The sequence below is a fragment of the Cygnus olor genome, chromosome 2 (genome assembly GCF_009769625.2).
Source record: "Cygnus olor isolate bCygOlo1 chromosome 2, bCygOlo1.pri.v2, whole genome shotgun sequence".
In the NCBI taxonomy this organism is placed as follows: domain Eukaryota; kingdom Metazoa; phylum Chordata; class Aves; order Anseriformes; family Anatidae; genus Cygnus; species Cygnus olor.
In genome coordinates, this window is record NC_049170.1 from 30,005,089 (window position 1) to 30,011,088 (window position 6,000).

At 35.4% G+C, this 6,000-nt stretch overlaps 1 long non-coding RNA gene across 1 annotated transcript in view; it reads left to right on the forward strand.

The window, feature by feature from the left end:
• LOC121066298 overlaps positions 1–133 on the forward strand; it is a 90,766-nt gene extending 90,633 nt beyond the window's left edge. The window contains exon 3 of the long non-coding RNA XR_005817647.1: positions 93–133. This is a non-coding gene — a long non-coding RNA (uncharacterized LOC121066298). The remainder of the gene's footprint in view (positions 1–92) is intronic.
• The last annotated feature ends 5,867 nt before the right edge of the window (positions 134–6,000 follow it).

Sequence of the window (6,000 nt, forward strand, 5' to 3'; positions counted from 1 at the left end):
CTTTTTGGGCTCTTAATTTTTGAACTAATCTTTTATCCTTGAAAGCAAACAGGTTTTTTTTTTGTTTGTTTGTTTGTTTTTTTATCCTTCAGGTATGAGACTCTCCTTTCCTGACTTTAAACCAAGCTCTTCCTGACCTTGAAGGTAGGTTTCATTGAACTTTTTAGAACCTTCACTCTTGTTGTGGAGGGTTGTTTACTTAGCGTTCTTCTAATGGCTTTTCCCCACAGTGTCAGCATTTATCTCTGATGGCTTGTATTACTGCCCATTTATATTGTTTTTCCATTTTTCTTTAAAAAAAATCAGTAATATCATGAACCAGATTAGAATCTATTTTCTTCATGCATTTGCCTCTTATGGTAAATAGTTTCCATATTTCTCAGTAACAGCTGCTTAGTGCTTCAAGGCAAGATTCAATTTCTATGGCAAATACCATGGCTTCCTGGAATGTTTTGGGCTTTTTTTTTTTTTCTTTTTTTTTTCTCCTTTCTTTCATTGAGCTTAAATTGAAAATCCAAATCAGTTGTTAGACATGCCCTGAAAATATATCTCTGTAGCTTTTCTTCCAGTTTATCTAAGGTTCTTGTTTTTACTTCTTGACTATCTGTTCAGCAGAGAATAAATTCTGGAACACTCATAGAGATAGGCCTTTTCTGCATTGCTAAAATGCTAGTTTCTTTGAGGTTTTGCCATTTATTTTCTCTATGAAGTTATACTGGTGATCCATTTGTTTTAAAATTAAGAGGCAATTTACAAATAGATGTAAATAGATGTTTCATATAACTGTATTAAATGAAGGGCAGTGGTTAAGCCTACAAGTGTCAAGATGTTTTAACATGAGTTAAATATTAATTATCTAGTCTCTAATTTAGTTTGGTAATGATATAGCTCTAAATTTAAAAGATGCACCAAATGAAATATGCATGGACCTACTGAAATGTTTATCATTATAGCATAAAATGGGAACAATTAATTAAATAATTCACATCAGAAGTTTAAGGGTAACAGTTGTCTACAATACTTTACTTATCTATCTTAATTTTGTTCTAATCGGAATGACAAATAATGTTATCTCTTGCAGAAATGGTATGTTATTATTTTCTGTTCCTTTTATGTTATTGTTGTCTTTAGATAGACAGATACTTTATACATTAGAAAACATGTATATTCACTTTTGGCCACTGACTGACTGGTTGCATTAAATTACAGCTTTTCAAAAGGCAATACTTGTCATAAAATGACCAACTGTTTGCTTTTACTTATAGTCACAGGAAACAAACAAAGAAAACCACACTCAGTAGCATTATCAATAGTTTCCAAAGATGTCATCATTATTTCTTTCAAATTCAATAATCCATATTTCCTTTGTGCACTCATTTCTGAAAATGTGGGGAAAATCCTACGTACTTGCCCAGAGAAGTTTGGATTTTAATATTTAGAAACTGAGAATATGTTTGGAGTGTGTTTATCAATGGAATTCATGGAAACAAGGAGTTCAATATTTCATATTTGGACATCCTCAAATTTTTATAGTTTTTGAGCCAGTATAGATAACATGAGGCCTGACCTGTGAGCCCCCATTTCTTAGTGAGTTAGAGTTTTCCATATCAGGTCTGTGTTTGGTAGAAAAACACACATTTTGTTGTTCTTGTTTGCATTCATTTGCATCATATTTACAATTTGTAATTAATTTTGTAGTCTATTTTTTCCTGAAGTACTTCTCAGTTTATTATTATTATTATTATTATTATTTAATATAGCCTGTGGAACACTGAACACTGATTAAGTGTTGTATGCTTTCTGTTATCTCTGAAGCATAACCGATGAAGTATTGTGAATTTGGCACTGTGTAATGTAGCATTTTGCTTGCTGTGCAGCACTAACAAACAACACATCAGTAGTCATGCCTATCTCTCATTTAAATGCAACCTCAGAGTTGCGCTGCATGTTACAAATATCTGGGAGCTGTGTGATTAGTTAACATCTTGTGCATAACCCTTAAAATTATAGCAAGTTCTCAGGAGATAATTAGCTTTCTGGATACCTCTAGTGAAATGAACTATGGCTTAGCAAGCATATGTACTACGTGTGCTAAGACTTCAAGGAATGGTGGCATGAAAATGCCTTTAAAGCATAGCTTAAGTGTCTTAAAGAGAGAGAGAAACAGACAGAAAGAAGTCCTTACTTATTTATTCCATGTTATCAAGATTAAATTTGTTTTCCATCTTTTAATTTTATGTTCTTTCATCTATCAGCAGTTCTTGTAGTGTAAATAAAGGGTGTTCACCAGGCACCAGCCTCCCTCAATGAAGTCAGCTTACCTTTGCCCTAGAGTCCATGTCTCATATGCTATGTGTGAGTAAATAGACAAAATACATCACAACTAAATAATCAGGACGCTATGATACAGTGTTTTTCCTTAGCAAATGCTTGAGACTTCAGTTCTTTGTATAGATCTAGCAAAAACAATGTTTTCCATACTTTGTTTCATGAAAGATTTTCCCAGCTATATCCATGTGCAAAATGGATGTTAAAGCTTTTAATCTTATTTTGAAAAGACTATTCTAAGCTTTCAGTGTTCACAATATTCTATTCTAGAACTGGAAGTTTCTGTATAACAACTTCACAATTAAAATGTTTTGGAAGCTTCTAAATATAAGTTATAGCTGCAGCTGTCAGGAAACAGCATTTTGACAAAATTGAACTTTTTAAAGGAAAGTATCAATTTGATTAAATTTGCTTGAAAGGTGTTTTTAACTTGACACAGCATTTCAATGTTCTCACAGCATTCTCTACATTTATTAGAGGATGATGTTGCCATTTGTTTCAAAATTATTTTTCATTATGAGGTGCATTGAATAATGTGATATATAATCAAGAGTTGAAGTATTTTTGAAACATTTCTATATTATTAAAATAAAACAGTTTTATTGATCATTAAATGATCCCCCCCCCTCAAATATTTGTTTTATAATAAACTTCAAATTTTATTTTCATTTTATTTGGTCAAAAATCTATTTTAAATGGCCAAAATTTCTTATGAAATTCCAGATTTAATCAATTTTTGTTATATTTTCCCCACTGAAACAAAACCAATTGGTCTGGTTGAACTGATTGTGCAAAGATATAAACCTGCATATATCTGTAACCATATTGATCAAATTGAAGTGCTCAAAATAATTCAGTGGGTTTTCATCACTAGATCTTTTCCAATGGTCATATTGCCCATGTAATTTGGTCATCAAATTTTAGCTTTATTATTCATCACCTGTTGAAATGAAGGTTTGGTGAACTTTTCTGAGAGTGTTAGTGATGAAAAACGTAGCTGTACAGACAAGACTGAAGAGCATCAAAGGCTCAAGATACACCATGGAAGGAGGCCTGAAGTCAGCCTGTGAGTAAGGATGGGAAAGGAGAAATTATGTATAATCAATTTCTTACCTAGAGAGGGAGAGTCATAAGCCATAGTCCAATGGGTGTTCTACTTTTCTAAAAAAAAAAAAAAAAAACAAAAAAAACGGGAAGGAGTTAAGGAGTTGCTTTTTAATATCCAGATGTTTCACTGAGGATCCCACTGGCATTCCAAGGATCACTCTGTTGATGCAGCCATTTTTCTCATGGAATTCATTCTTTCAACATCTCTTCCTCTCTATAAATAACTATAAAGCAGGCAACTAAAATTTCTAAGGAAGCAAAAGAGCGAGGATTTCGTCTAGTACTGGCTTTGTCACATACTGATGACATCTAGTATGGCATGAAGCCAAATATGCTTGCTGGCCCTTGCCTTCCAGATGGAAGAATCCCTGGTTAGGCAATGAGGCTCCTTCCCCAGGGTACTATCAGAGTTAGGCACATTTCTTGAAAACTGAAATAAAATCTAAGATGTGTGAGGCTAACTGTACAGCTACAGACTTAACAAACGCATAGGACAAGTCTCCAAGCTGTACAAAGCTTCAGGACAACACATCTGTTGTGTTCTTCTGAGGCTTAAAATTCGCTCTTACAGACAAGGTAAGGTCTATTTTGATGTTCCTGATATGTGCTTGCTTATACCTGTTCAAATGCAACAAGGGGGAAACGTCAGTATTTCCGTCTGTTTATGTAATTCTCAAGTGCATAGTTAATTGCATTGTGAGTAGAAACAGAGTGTCCAAGATCATCTCACCAGGTCCCAGATCGATACTCCAGCCTCTGTCTTCTTCAAAGCACTTCAAATGCTCCTCATAAAGTTCAAATACCATTCGGAAGACCATTGAAGATTTACTGAGCCATATGGAAAGGGAAGAAGAGGGAGGCTTAACTCAGTAGCTGAGCACTAGCTTGTAAAGAGAAAGATGTGGTTTCAAGACTTTTCCCTCAAGACAGTTTCTGTGTTGTTCTGTAGGAAAGTGAGATAGTCTTGTTAACAGGAACTGAAATCCTAGTCTTTCTCTGTCATTACCACTCTCTTTCTGCTTTTCTTCTTGTATCCACAGGACACAAATTATGTGTTCATCTATATATAAGAAATCCTTGTTGTTTACCCATACTTTGAATTAGATTGAACCAGCTGGCATGCATTAGACTTGTTAAATCATTACCTATAGCACCTAGGAACTGCAAACAAGCAGTAAGACAGGTGGAGACAGAATAGTTTGATGCTCTTCTTCAGGATTGGATGGGAGTTTCCAGCTTAATAATTTTTCACTGAAGCAGGTAAATTCTACATAAATCTTATTTTTTAATGTTTAAATCTCTACTGGATCTGAACCTGAAGGTCAGACATCTAAAGTTTCCTGATTCCCATCAAAATCACTAGGTTGGGCATTTTTCCCTTTTAGAAATGCAATTATTTGTCTCTTCTGCCTTACCTCCTTGTGTATAAAGTGGGAATAAAGGACTATCTTTTCCTTTTTAGAGAGCTGGAATTTGTTAACTGTGGTAACAGAAAGTACCTAAAATCACTTTACTCAAATTCTTCACAGAGGTCAATAGACAAGTGCTACGTGGCAAAATAATTCTCTGCTCTCCAACCTGGAGTTGAATTGCTAAACTGAAGGACACACGCTCTACTCCATTACCTAGTCCTCCATATTTTACATTTTTGTCAATAAAAAATAAGGTACGGATAGAGTGTGAAATTTTGTTCTGTATGGAGGGCCAACAAAAGGCCCATGCCTCACCAGCCTTCCAGAAGAGAATGACACTTCAGCAGGCCAGTCAGTGTTAATGGTTTAAAAATGAGACATTCAGAGCTTATATGTCAAATATTTTGGGGCAAATTCTTGACCCTCACTACCTAGCTGAAAAGGGCACATGGGACAGAAAGCTGCCTTTGGCTGAAGTAGGTGATCATAAATTGACTTGAGAGAAAGGGCAGATTTTGTCTTCCCTTCTCTTCCCTTCTCTTCCCTTCTCTTCCCTTCTCTTCCCTTCTCTTCCCTTCTCTTTCCCTTCTCTTCCCTTCTCTTTCCCTTCTCTTCCCTTTTCTTCCCTTCCCTTCCATTGTCTCCTCTTCCCTTCTCTTCCCTTCTCTTCCCTTCCCTTCTCTTCTCTTCCCTTCTCTTCCCTTCCCTTCTCTTCCCTTCCATTCTCTCCTCTTCCCTTCTCTTCCCTTCTCTTCCCTTCTCTTCCCTTCCCTTCTCTTCCCTTCTCTTCCCTTCTCTTCCCTTCTCTTCCCTTCTCTTCCCTTCTCTTCCCTTCTCTTGATATCTTCCTTTGTATGTACAGCATGCTTTCACGTTCTCTTTAATAGAAGTTAAGGCATTCAGTGTCTTGACCATAAAATAGGTCCCAGTGTCTCACTATATAAATCAGACACACACAAGACTGGTTTGGATTCTATGGAATGCTCCATGACACGTTTACAAGGACAAATTATTTTTTTTCAAACAGTTGCCTAATTTCTAAGAAAGAGGATTGCAAAATAGTGTAGTTCTTCATTTTTCCTCTTCATTATTTCAGGTCACGTTTTTAACCCTTTTTGGTAAAATGGAAACAGAAAAATTCTTACACTGAGGA